The following is a 14,797-nucleotide window of genomic DNA, read 5'->3' on the forward strand; positions in this document are numbered from 1 at the left end:
AACCCAGCATAATTGTCCCCTGGAGGCTCCACCCAGCAGCACATCAAAACAGATGCAGATAGGCACATCCAAACATTAGATGTAGCTTGGAGAGTCACATGGAAGAGATGGGGGAAGGATAGAAGGAGCCAGAGGGACAAGAACTCTATAAGAAGACCAACAGAGTCAACTAACTGAAAACTATGAGGACTCGCAGAGACTGAACCACCAATCAAAGAGCATGGACTTGACCTAGGTCCCCTACACTTATGGATCTGATGAGCAGCTCGCTCTTCATGAGGGTCCCCTAGCAACTAGAGCAGGGAGGCCTGTCTCTGACACTCACCATATTGCCTGCTTTTGTATCACTTTCCCCTAGCTGAGCTGTCTTGTTGGGCTTTAGAGGAAGAGGATGTGCTTTGTCCTGAAGGAGTGGGGGGAAATGGGAAAGAGAATGGGAGGGATGGACTGGGAGGAAAGGAGGAAGAAGGCTGTGATAGGGATGTAAAGTGAATCAATCAATAAACAAACAAAGAAGAACGCAAAGCTGAACATCTCTCACTAAGATCAGAATGGAAACTCAAGGTAAATTTGTAGCCTCCTCTAGTCAATTCTGTGCTAGAGTTTTAAGCAGCACATTCTGTTGGGGGCCAGGCGTAAGACAGTTTTAAAACTCATGAAATTCAACCCACTGGGTAGCACAACCACAGTAAGAGTGCCTTGGAGAGGCAGAGCCCCAAGGTTTACGCATCCTGCGGACTTCATTGCTGCTGCAGCATTTTGCTCTGATTTGGTGTCTTCACGGTCACCACATCCCCCATAATAGATGAGTTGTATGAAAACTCAAAGGGAGTTTCCAGCCCCTCACTGGGCATTATCATTGGCACTCATAATAATAGTAACTGAATTTTTGCACTCAGAAAGAACTTAGAGATGTAGATTGTTAGCAATGACCACAACTCTAAGAAAGAATTTGGAGAAGTGGATTGTCAATAAAGTTAGGTTAAAGATGGTTTTGCTAGTGGCTCTGATGTAGAAATCTTAGGGAACGACCTGAAGTTCAGGAAGGCAAACTCTTGATGGTTGTGCTAGATATTTTTTTGAGGTCAGGGAACAAGAACAATGGCAGCCCCACTAGCACTGGCTGATGGGACTCTCTTGCTAAGGCTGGCTGGTGATCAAGGTGATGATTAATCCCTTCTACCCACTTTGCCCTCAGCTTCTTGATACCATTTAATTAAAAATTGTTAATGAGTAGATGTGCACCCTGAGGATTTAAAGTAGAAAATGACTGATTTTTTTTTTTTATAAAAGTTTAGATTTGTGATTCTCTTAAAGTTTTTAAAAAGATGACTCTTTAAGATGAATAATAAAATAACTGAGTCTTTCTTTGTAAGTGCAAATTGCGGCCTATCAGTAAGAGAAACTGGCTGAAAAGATTATCTTGTTTGCTTACACTTTGTTAATCTGTAACAAATTGCTTAGTTACAAATGCATGTGGGCTCTTGGGAATAACTTGTTTTTCACCCATAAAACATAAAAAATTTAAATATGTGAAGGTATTGGGGAACATATTTTTCTACATATACTTACTGTAATTGTTCACTTAAAAAATGGAATGTACCCACATTGTGATTGTTTTGCACTGCTTGAAAGATTTTTCTGAGATATATAAACTGCAGGAGAAAAAATAAAGTTCTTGGAGCATGTTGAAGCCTTGCTTCATCCACCAGGTAGGTGCGTGTGTGTGTGTGTGTGTGTGTGTGTGTGTGTGTGTGCGTGTGTGTGTGAATGTGTGCCTGCTTTAATGTGTCAGCGACCACACATCCCCTGCCCCTCACTGGATCACGGAACACACTGTAGGAGCTGGTATCTGACAACATTCAGGTGAATATATGAAAGGCATATATATATATATAAAACATAGATTATGGGGAAAATAAAAAGAAACCTGGTGTTATTTATAGGATCATGCATCTATGTATATACTATATATTCATATATCTATGAAAGACATAGATGTTGGAAGAGAGAGAGAAAGCAGGTATTATTTGTAGCATCATGATTTCGTGTACAGAAACTCTTACAGAAACTTCAACAAGCAACAGGCTTGTTCAACAGCACAAGTCTCTGATCCACTTTAGAAAGCTGAGACATGAGGATCACAGATCAGAGACTATAAAAATGAAAGAGAGAAAAAGAAGAAAGAAAGAAAGAAAGAGAGAGAGAGAGAGGAAGGAAGGAAAGAAGAAAGGAAGGAAGGAAGGAAGGAAGGAAGGAAGGAAGGAAGGAAGGAGAAAGGAAGAAAGAAAGAAAGAAAGAAAGAAAGAAAGAAAGAAAGAAAGAAAGAAAGAAAGAAAGAAAGAAAGAGAGAGAAAAAGAGAGAAAGAAAGAAAAGTACATACCTGGAATTAATTTTTAAAATTTCATTTGAAACATTAAATTGTAGGATATGAAATTTAAAAAAAAAACTTAAAATTTCTTTTTTATTTTAATCTTAGTGCTAGCAACAAACAATCAAAATTGAAGTCAAGTCGGGAGATGGCTCACTGATAAAAATGTTTGCATTATGAACCAGAAAACTGAGCTCCATTCCTGGGATCCATGGTAGAGGGAAAGAACCAACTTCACAAAATTGTCTTCTAACCTCCACGGGTGCACACATACACACAAAAATATTTTTTTACTTAATGAAATATTTTTCCTTGTAAAAGTATTTTAAAACTTGAACAAAGAAGTGAAAAATCTATATGCAGAAGCCTATTATGGATAACTGAGAGAAATTAAAACTTTCTAACAAATATTTTAATTAGTTTATTTATTTATTCACTTTACATCCCAACCATAGCCCCCCTCCCTCCTCTTCTTCTGGTCCCACCCTCCCTTCCTCTTCCTCCATCCCTGTTCCCCTATTCCTCAGAAAAGGGGAGCCCCCACTACCCACCCACCCCAGCTCATCAAGTTGCAACAAGACTCAGTGCACTCCTCTTCTCCTATAGCCTGCCAAGACAGTCCCACCAGGGCAGAGTGATCAAAATGAAAGTAACAGAGTCTATGTCACAGACAGCTCCCACTCCCCTTACTAGAGAATGCACATGAAGCCTGAGCTGCCCATTGGCTACATCTTAAGATGTCAGTCTTCTCAAATTGGTTGGTTGGTTGGTTGGTTAGTTCATTTATTGTTTTGTTGTTTCATTATTTAGTTAGTTTGTTGGATTGTTGATTGAATTTAAAGTTATTATGAAATTTGTAGGGTTTTGGTTGGTTGGTTGGTTGGTTGGTTGGTTGGTTGGTTGGTTGGTTTTGTTAAATGGGAAATGAAAAAAATTAAATCCTGAAATTTGAAAATAACAGAGTTGGGAGAACTACTACCCACTTTCAAAATACATTATAAAGCTATAATAGATAATAGCATAGTTCATAATAAAAAGTCCCCAAGTAACTCCTTACATATATTGCCAATGTTTTTACTTTGGGTAATAGAGGTTCCTGTAAATGTCCATGTCCTTGGCCTTATTCCTAAAAAGGCTTTTAAAAGATAATCTTGTTTTACAATAATTTTATATATACAAACAGTTTATCTTACTTCTATTATAGCATTCTACATGTCTATGGTCTGGTTGTCAGAAATAATGAGCCAATTGCAACACATTGTTATTGGCAGAATTTCACAGTTCATCTGTTCTTTTTTAGCGGATACCTTGTAGGCATCTTCTGCTCCATTATCTCACCCAGAACACTATATTACATTTAGTCATCATATCTTTTCTAACTTTTCTAGCCAGAATCACTTATTTTGTCTATGTTAGGGTTAGTGTAGTCCTTCTACAATGGCCTTTAACTAGATGCCTAGGCAAAAATAAATGCAAACATGAAGTGAAGTGCATATATATGACAGTATAAATACATACTGATGAGACAGTGTGTAAGATGTTACATGCCCACCTGGGAGCTATACATCCTATGAGAAGGAAACCTCAAAAGTAAGGAGGAGTAGACGTTTTGCCTATCAGCAAGCATTTGCTTCATTTTAAAAAGGCAGCTAATGATAAAAATGAAAAATGAACCAAATCTGATTTTTCTGCAGCTAAATATTAACAATGTAAATGTTTTTTTTTTAATTGGCAAACTATAGGACTGGGTAGATTTGGCTTAGCAGTCAAGAACACTTGCTCAGTTCGAAGCACGAGAAAAACTTGTCACCTGAGAAGAAGCGACCCCAGCTGTAAAAACATCTCTTCTAGATTGGCCTGTGGGCATGTCTGTGGGGCATTTTCTTGATGAAGGGTATGCATCTGTGGGACCACCCCACTTGGGTGCTGCCATCCTGGGTTATATCAGAAAGCAGGCTAGGCATACCAGGGGGGAGTGTCCCTCTGGTCTCCACTTTGATTACCGCCTTCAGATTCCAGTTGAGCTCCTGCCTTGGCTTCCCTGGATGAGAGGCTGTAAAGGTGATGTCAATTCCATACACACACACACACACACACACACACACACAAATGCATCTTAGGAAAACATGGCAGAAAGCTAGAGCTTTAAAGCTTGTCTGTGGTCATGTGGGTAGCCTTTATATTATTGTCTATTTTCTTTTATGTTTTAATATTTCCTAATGGGTGACATTAAAGTTCAGTTTGCCTTGAAACTCTATGTAGACTGCAGATTCTTGGACATTTTCCACAAAGGGGGAAAAAAGGATATGAGAGAATTTCAAAGATTTTCCAAATCATCTGATATATCTTAACACATTAGACATCTTTCAAAAGGCATTTACTGAATCAGTTGCATTTGATGAATTGTGTGAGACTGGGAGTAAGGAAGGCTATTTATTCAGGATCTAGAAAGACTATTTGGGAGGAAACTGAGAGTAAACTGAGAGCTTATTAGGCCAGATATCTTGATACATACCAAAAGCACAACCTACACTCAGTCTCTTAGACAGACAGCATTTCCTCCTTAAGAGACAAGGTTTCTATTCTTATTACTTCATTCTTCACCCCCCCCCCATTATCGTTATCTAACCTTCATGCCAGTCTTAGCTGTTCAAAGTGATACTTGGAAAAATAGACAGTCTGAGGTTCACGAGAGAGATAAAGTTTCTTGCAACAGATGCTGGGCAGATGTTCTCCATCCTCTTTCATTATTCCCTACTTTTTCTTTTTTACTCAGAAGTTGGTTAGACATGGTCCTTATGCTGTTGCTTAACTCTGCAGGCCAGCTTACTCCACAGCTGCCTCAGAATGAGTGGATTTCTTTGTGTCTGAAATCATCCGACACCAGGTGTCAGCCTGGAGGTTTCCATCACTCAAGAGGGCTGGGCTGCCAGGTTATCCAGAGTCAAGAATGACTGTAGAAACAGCGATTCCTATCGTGTTTCATTAAACTGAATGTGAATTTAAATGGAATTTGACACCTTTGGGAGGATGTGTTCTTTGACTTAGGAGAAGCTTGCTGTATAAAATTGAAATGCAATTATGGGAGAGAGGCACAAGGCCAACCTGAGATGGCCACCTTGTAGATCTCATGGTTTAATAGACAGACTCAAGATTTCCAGAGATTCTGTGCTGATTACACGATACTAAAATGTAGAGATGTTTTCGTGTGTCACTGAACAATGAGGACATCAGAATCGCAATAAAGATTCCTAATTACGACTCTGAGCCTCTGGGCTGTGGTCGCTTCAAATATTCTTCAGTGGAAGCTTGAGTTGTTCAGATGGCTGATTTCCCAGAGAGAGAGCTTTGTGTTAGCTAGGCATGGCTGAGCACAAAACTTCGAAGACTGTCTTAAAATAGCCACCTCTGCAGAAAGGCCTGTCTCAATACACAGCTTGAAATAAAATGGACTAATTTTCAAAATGAGACATCAGGTTGTTAAACTAATCAGAAAACAATAAAGATTTGTTTTTGTGTTCAGTTCGAAGCACATGAGAAAAACTTGTCATTTGAGAAGAAGCCACTTGCCTAGCAGACTTTTGTAAAGGGCCATATAAAGTTGGTTTTTGGATCCAGAAAACTCAGAATAAATAAAAAACAAAATCTTCCCTAGTGAAAACAAAAAACAAAAAACGTGAATATTTCTGAAATTTTCTCTTTTCCCTCTCATGACTAAAACCCAGGCTAATATATATACCTAGGTTACTGTTCATAAGCTAATTGTTCAATATCATGTCTCAATAAGCTTGAAGATTTCCCTATACCCCTCAGTTCAAAGTTCATGTTAAAATAGAAATGCAAGAATAGAGGGTAATTTTAGGAAATTTCAGATCCTCATTCATATACACCCTCTTTCCCATTCTCTCCCCCTAATGGTGTTGACCATTAGGGTCCATGGTTGTTGACAGAGACAACCTGCAGAGGTAGAATTTGGCTTCTGTTATATGGTCATTGAAAAAAAAAAAACTCTCAAACCCTGTGTACTTTCATTTTCTCTCAAATAAGATGTCAAATAATACACAGTCATTCCTGGATATCCTCAGGAACTTCAGTATCCCTTTCCCTTCTGAGTCCCATATTTAAAATGTCCCAGTAATTACATATAAGCTAAGAACATACTTCCATAAGCTTAAAATCGTGCCTTGACACCACAAGAAAACCTACAAAATCAACTAACCTGGGCAAGGGCCTCATGGAGACTGAACCACCAACCTGAAAGCATCCATAGAATAGACCCAGCCCCCACCCACCCACACATATGTAACCGATAGACAGCTTGGTCCTCTTGTAGGACCTCTAAAAGCAGGAGCAGTGGCTGCCTCTGACTCTGTTGCCTGCCTTTGGAACCCCTTCTGCTAACTGGACAGCCTTGTCAAGTCTCAATTGAAGACGATGCTCCCAATCCTACTTGATATGCCAAGGTGGACTGATACCCATGGAAGCTCTCCCCTTCTCTAAGAAGAAAAGGAGAGAGCACAGGAGTAGGGGAGGCGAGGACAGAGGGAGGGACCAGGAGGAGAGGAGGGAGGGTAAGTTTCAGTCAGGATAAAAATTAAATAAATTAATGAATGAATGAAAAAAAAACATGACTTGATTACTTACAGTACCCACTACAATGTAAATGATATGCAAATTGTTATCCATATTATTAGAGATTACAGAGAATCTGTGACTGTTCAAAGTGAGATAACTAAATTTCCAAATATTTTCAATCGACATTTAGTTGAACCCAGAAACATTGCACCCACAGACATGGAAGGCTGACTTTAGCTCTTGCCTTACTATTCTCATAAATAAAAGCATTAATGTGTATCAAGCACATGGTGCTAATTATAAACAACATAAGGATGTGAGTGCTTCCACTAAAAATAACATCTTCTGCAATAAATGTGAATGCAGAGAAACCCAGACAATTATCAATTATTGGTTAAAATTTTTACATATGTATATATTCATGTATTTCTATAGAGGAACAGATATGTACCTCATGCTCATATTTTAAAACAAGAAAATATAATATCCAATGATTATCTATGGATATGATAAATAAGGGTTGTTTTTATTTATTTATTTATTTTTATTATTATTATTATTATTTGTGTGTGTTCTAAAAAGTAAAAGGATTTAATAAGGAAATGAAAGATCAATTAAAATCATCAATGTTCTTTCCTAAGTGAGAAAACTTTTCATTTCTGTGTGTAAATTTGAACCTTTAGGGGAAGATATTTCCATCTACTTTTAAGACTGAAGTATTAGCTAGTGGTGGTGACTCATACCTTTAACCCAGCACTTGGGAGGCCGAGGCAGGCATATCTCTATGAGTTCAAGTCCCATCTGGTCTACAGAGCAAGTTCCAAGACAGCCAAAACTACACAAAGATACTCTGTCTCAAAAAGCCAAAACAAAGAGCAGGCCAATCAGTTCATGTCAGAGACACGCCCCCCCCTCCCCCGGGGGGAGCAGCCTTACCAGGACACAGAGGAAGACAATGTAGCCAGTCCTGATGAAACCTGATAGACTAGGATCAGAAAGAAGGGGAGGAGGACCTCCCCTATCAGTGGACTGGGGGAAGGGCATGGGTGGAGAAGGAGAAGAGAGGGTAGGGAGGAGGGAGGGAGCTACAGGGGGGATACAAAGTGAATAAAATGCAATTAATAAAAACTAAAATTAAAAAAAAAGCAAAGGAAGAAAGAAAAGATAGAAATCTGTTCATGACAACTCCTGATGTGAGCTTCTCACTTTTTATGACCTTTTAAATTTGCATTAGTTAGTTTTATTTAACTACAAAATCTTAAGCTATGTCATCTGGAGGAAAATGTGCAGAACTGGAGATCATCATGTTAATTAAGGGATCCAGACTCAGAAAGACTAATATTGCATATTTTTCTCTCATATGCAGAATCTATGACACAATATATATTATAAATATGTAAATACTATTATATTTTATATTCATGATAAATTTTATATTGAGTATTTTATATTGTATATTTCCTATATAATATATTATATATAATATTAAATAATATATTATCTATTTATAAATATTATATATTTATAAATTATATATCAAGTTTATTTATAGATTATAAATATTTAGATTATACCTGTGTGGCATGAGATCATAAAAAGGACTATTAGGTCAAAAGAAACTCCCACCAGGAGGCTGGGAAGATGGAGGAGGATCGAGCACGAGCAAATTGCAATAATATGCATGACCGAAAAAATGTCAAGATGAAACCCATTGTTTTGCCAACTAACTAAAAAAGATTATTTTTGAAATGCAAAAATAAAATTATTGAATTAAAAACACTATGGTTTCATCTTAGAGAGAAATAATAAATAAAATTAATACTTAAAATGTTATCTTTTTTATTGTTGTTTGGTCTGGTTTGGTCTGGTCCGGTTTGGTTTGGTCTGGTCAGGTTTGGTTTGGTTTGGTTTGGTTTTGGTTTTGGCTTTTTGTTTGGGTGGGATTTTTGTTTTATTTTGTTTATTGTTTGTTTTTAGACAGGGTCTCTATGCAGTCCTGACTATCCTGGAACTTGCTATGTAGACCAGGCTGACCTCAAACTCACAGAGATCCACCTATTTCTGCCTCCCCTGCCAGGTACTGAGATTAAAGGTGTGCACCACCATTTCCACCGTAAAAAAGCAAAATGTTTAAATTTTTATTTATCTTCAGCAAAATCCAGATCTTTTCTACATACTGTTCAATATTTTTCAATAAGAAACTCTAAAAAAAGGAAGTGAAAAGGAATAATGGAGGAGGGTTTTTAATATCCTGAAGAGAGGCTAGTAATTGGATGGTTTTATAGTTACTTGTTAGTAAGTCAGTTATTTCCAGGAAACTTCCAGAAAATAATAGCATGTAGCTCTATTTTGTATCATACATGTTACATGCTATATTATGTTTATACTATATCTGCAAAGGCTCTGATTACTTTGATGAACAAATGAATCAACACTGCCAGCTCTCCACTAGCTTGAGTAGCCCAGAAATGTTCCAGTGTAGATGGCACAGTAATAACTGTCATTTAAAATGCTTATCTACATTTCCTTATTTAGTCTGAGATGACTGTGCTAAATCCTTCACAATTTCCCTTCAACCACGGTCTCATTTTCGCCTCCCTGGTTCCAGGAAGAGAAGTGCAAAGAGTTCATCTGGCAGGACACTGTATTTCTAACTCCTTGCTTTTGGACTGATTGTCCAGAACAAGGTGCTTAGGAATTGGTTTGTGGGAACTGGAAAGTGGCTCTAATTGCAGAAAGGTTTCAGGTTGGTGCAAATACATGAATGTTTCATATCCGTATACCAATTATTTCTATAACCTTCTCACCAAACTGTGAAATCAAAGTGTTATAAAACCATGCCTGTTCCTCTGACTCTTAAGACTTTCCTGTCCCCCTTTCCACAGTGATCTCTGAGCCTTAGAAATAAGGATTATGCTGTGTTGGTGTTGTAGCCATTGGGACTGGGCTCTACAGCTTTGATCAGTTGTGCTTCCCTGTAATGGTCTCTGTCTGTTGCAAAGAGATGTTTTCTTGGCGAGGTCAGAGGACTATACTTACCTGTGAGCTTACAGACAAGTATTTAGAATGTAGTTGGGGATTATGCTGGTTTTAGTAGAGTTGTAGCTGTGGGCTCTCCTCCGATATCTACGACTTCGCTATCCCTGGGTTACTGGGTAGATTTCCAGTACCAAGCATGATTTCTCACTTGTTGAGCTGTTGGTTACTGCCAGGGCATGTGTGCCACTAATGCACCCGTAGGGTTATTGTGCCATGCTGGCTGTTGTTGTTCGCAGGCATCATAGCTGGGTAGAATAATTGGTTGTTTTCCTCCTCTGGAGGCACCTTCTGGCCTTCAACAGATGAGTGGATAATGAAAATGTGGGAATATACACTATGGAAGAGTATTCATCTGTGAAAATAAGTGGAATCATAAAAATTTCAGGTAAATGTATGGAGCTAGGAAATATCATATTGAATGTGGTAACCCAGACCCAGAAACATGCATGTCACATGTTCTCTCACATTGGAGGCTCCTAGTTTCAAGTCTCCAGATTTGAGTACATAACCTAGAGAAACTAAAGAAAACAGGAGAGCAAAAAAGGACAATAGCAATGTCTGGGGGAAAGAAAAAAATGGGGAAACAATAAAGAAGGGAAGGGAAGGGCACAAGCAATCTGAAGGGAGAAATGGAGTGAAATGCACATATCTAATTAGGAAGGCAGAGGGAAATCAAGACCAAAGGAGAGAGGACAGTGACATAAAAGGATGTCTGAAAAGGAATCATAGTATTATCTGCCTAAAATGCCCATGATACACATAAGTCTGAATGTAAATATGCATGTATAGCTTAAATGAAAATTTCCATCTGAGCTGACAATGCTCCCACAGAGCCAAAGACCATCTAACAAAAACCCAACACCAGGCATGAGAAGCCGCTGTTGGCTAGGGTTGTTCAGGAAACACCCAAAACATTATAGACTATTGCTATAGCCTTTGGTTTCACCCAACTCCTACCCTACTCCACCCCCTCACCCCCAACCATACCTTCCACACCCTCAGTCCCCACAATGGGAGGTAAGTCTGTATTACTGAAGACACCATGCAATTCAGAACACAGGCCCCAGGGGGCTCTGACCTGGAACTGACTCAAATGCCTCCTCTTTAAGGACAAGCTTTCATAGTACCAGAAAATAAAAACAAAAAACTGGTATTTCATAGAACCAAACCATGACACAAAAGAGAAGGCCTTTTCCATAGGCTGCTTCAGAGCTGGAAAGATTCCATGTCAATAGTCAGAACGGGTTGTGGGGGGAGGGTCACAAAACAAGTCTGAATCAACAGATGCTGCAGCTTAAAGGGCCTCTTCCTTGGGAACTCTCCAGAGTCTGGGAATCTGCACAGAAGCCACTGCGCCAATTATGCTTCCCTTTCAAATCACAACATCAGGGCTACAGGGCCATTCAGGAACTCTAACAGCTTCAAGGGAAAGAACAGATCAAAGCAATGGATATTGCTTTTCAAACTTGCCCCAAACCAATAACCTCTTGTGTTCCAGCATATTTAGCATTATTTTTAATACTGTGTATCAGAGGTCTTTCCTCTCAGCAAAACTCAAGAGGGAAAATCATATTTAATTAACCAACCAAATGAATGAAAATTTTATTTGAAGTAAAAATTTTTTGAAACATTTGGCTTAGGGCCCCATAATGCAATGCCCAAAGTATGTTCCGATTTTTATTCCTAAGTGGCTTTTCATATTCAATTAAATTCCCCGGCTTCAAAGTTAACTTAAAGAATATTCTGAGCCAAAGATATTTCAGTTACCTTTGAGCTCCCTAGGGAATACCTCTCCAAAAAAGCTCAGGCCATTTATTCTAGGAACTCATAAATGTTGATGCAAACATACCCGGAAGGTTCATTTATCACATATAGGCTGAGGAGAACCATGATTGAGAGCAGAGTGAATAGTAATAAATTCTGAATAGGTTCCATATTTTTGCACACTCTGTAGTCTCCAGTATCAGTTTTCCTTCACTGCTCCGGAGCTGGAGTTTATTAAAGTATATTAAGGAGATGACTGGGCTTCATATTTCAAATATTTCTGCCAGTCTCCCATGCCAAAACAAAAAAATAAGTGTTCCCCATACTGATAATCCCCACCGCTGCTGACCAGCACCACTTTTTACCCCTTCTCTTCCCAGCTGAGAAAATATTTTCTGTTGAACATCTGGCTAAGGAATGCTTTAAAAGTCCAGAAATGTCTGGGACATCATCTGAAGCAGACTTTGGGGGAAAAGTCACACGGAACATTAGGCAGTTTCCCAAAAATGCATCTACTGAGAAAATGCGGTGTCATTTTGTAAGAATCAGAGTACCCTAAATGAAAGACTGGGGAAAAACACTTCGATTGGTATCACAGTTGTATTTGTCATGTGGACACTGAAATGCGGCATCCTAGCAGCATTGAATTAAAACCATGGAACTCCCTGACAGCTGTGCAGAAAGCGAACTAGCTAGGTGGTACTCTGGATGAAACTGCTGTCCTCAAACTGTGCCATGTTCTCTGTAGGAAACAAGAACAAAGTATATCAACATCAAGGGGTGTGTTTGTTTGTTTGTTTGTTTGTTTGTTTTACTGAATCGTTTGGTCAAGTACTGAACCATCCGTTAAATCCAATAAACTTTTGTCATGATAATATGTATGGGGATAGGAAGAGTGTTTCTACAAATGTGCATTGAGAAATTTAATGCCAAACCAAGAAGTGATTTTTGTCCAAACACGCATAAATGAGCCTCCACAAATAAGCGTCTTATCCATAGAATTACATTAAATATCTACCTCTAGCCACACATGGACAGAAACCAAGGAAGCACACTGAGGTGATAGCTATGAAAATGTCAGGTTGAATGGTAGGGAAAGAGGATGTCATTGGTTTCTGGGGAGTGGAAGGTTATGTCTACCTAGTAAGACCAATTGGATGCTACATTGAACTTGGATTTTACCCAAGACCTCATGAATGCTGGGTAAGTACTTCACCACTGAGTTTCAATCTCCAACCCATAATTTTTCACCTTACCAATGAGACGTGACTTGTGAAGAACCAAGTAAGTAAACTTAAACAGCCAAAGATGATTTTGATTTTTGATGTGCTGGTTTTGATGTACTGAGGCAACATTCAACTGGGCATCTGGGGTCCTCCCCGTATTAGAAAAATCACCTGCCTACATTACAATTCATAACGGTAGCAAAATTACAGTCACAAAGTAGCAACAAAAATAATTTTGTGGTTTGTGTCACCACAACACGAGGAACTGCAAAGGGAAGTGGGGAGAAGCGTTGTAATTATACTTTCATTAAAACAAAGTAATAAAAGAAAAAAAAATGGAAAAAATCTTGGGCTAGAAAAAAATATTTACTGGTTAAGGGTGCTGTTCTTCCGAAAGATCTGAGTTGGGTCCCAGGCACCCATCTAAGGAGGCTCCCAACTTCCTGTAACTTCAGCTTCAGGGCATGTGATGCCCAGTTCCAGGGAACCCGATGCTCACTTCTGGCATACACACAGAGAGATACTCAAAACACACGAGAACTAAATCTCTGAGGGCAGATAACATAGGTTTGGTTCCCACAACCCACATGGTGACTCACAACTGCCTGAAACTCCATTTCCAGGAGATCTGACTCCCTCTCCCAGCCTCTGGTGGCTTCAGAATACATACACCATGTGCTCATGTCCATACATAATGACAGAAAATGAACACTCCACTGTAGCTTTTAGAGTCACAAGCACAGTTGATTATTAACCCTGTTTCATCTAAAACAGTTTTGTTTGTTTGTTTGTTTTTGTAAATGATTTTTTTTCCTTACTTTGGTCCTCGGAATTGAGCTTGGGGTCCTAGATATACTATGCAAGTGGACAAGAGAGAGACATTGTTAGTCAGACAAATGATTTTTAGTTTGTAAGGCCATAATATACATGTCAGGAGTGATACATTCACCTGGATATATGATACTGAAGTGTTAGATCAGTGTTTAAGTCTACATAATCTAACAATCTAGAAGTAGTGCAGGAAGAATGATAGCTCTCAGGACATTTTGTCTATGCTTTCAAACATGGCTTGATGATTGAAACAAAAATTATTTTCTTGTTGGGACAGCGCATTGCTATATTTATTAAATATAGCAGCAGCAATGGCAATTGGACTTTTTTTTCTCTTCGATAGAGTTATATCCTCAGTATATCTGAGAGATTGGCTCCATGATGCTTGGATGCTGAATGCATGAATGCTCAAGTCTGTTATGTATAAAATGGCAAAATATTCACATATATCCTAGGAACAGCCTTCCCCAATATTTAAGATCATAACGAGGTTAATTTAACATTTCTAAATTACAGTTTTGCTTATTTACTTTATGTGTGTAGGCATGTGTGTGTGTGTGTGTGTGTGTGTCATAGTGTCTAAGTGGGAGACAGAAGATAGCTTATGGAAGACAATTCTCTTCTTCATTATGCTGGTCAGGCTGGTAGACCAGCACCCTTTACAAGCAGATTCATCTTGTTGGTTCTCTAGGCAATTCTAACAGCAACATAATGTAAGTGGTATTGAAACAGTTGTATTGTTTAGAGAATAATGGCAAGAAGAAAAGTCTACCACGAGCTTCTCAGTAACCAACTGGTTTCCCATAGGAAGGGAAACAGGGACTATTTCTGACAGGAACTCAATGGCAGGCTCTTTGACCTCCCCACACCCCAAGGGAGGAGCAGTCCTGCTAGGCCACAGAGAAGGACTTTGTAGCCAGTTCTGAAGATACCTGATAAAACAGGGTCAGATGAAAGGGGAGGAGGCCCTCCCCAATCAGTGGACTTGGA

Source organism: Meriones unguiculatus, chromosome 20, assembly GCF_030254825.1.
Source record: "Meriones unguiculatus strain TT.TT164.6M chromosome 20, Bangor_MerUng_6.1, whole genome shotgun sequence".
Lineage (NCBI taxonomy): Eukaryota > Metazoa > Chordata > Mammalia > Rodentia > Muridae > Meriones > Meriones unguiculatus.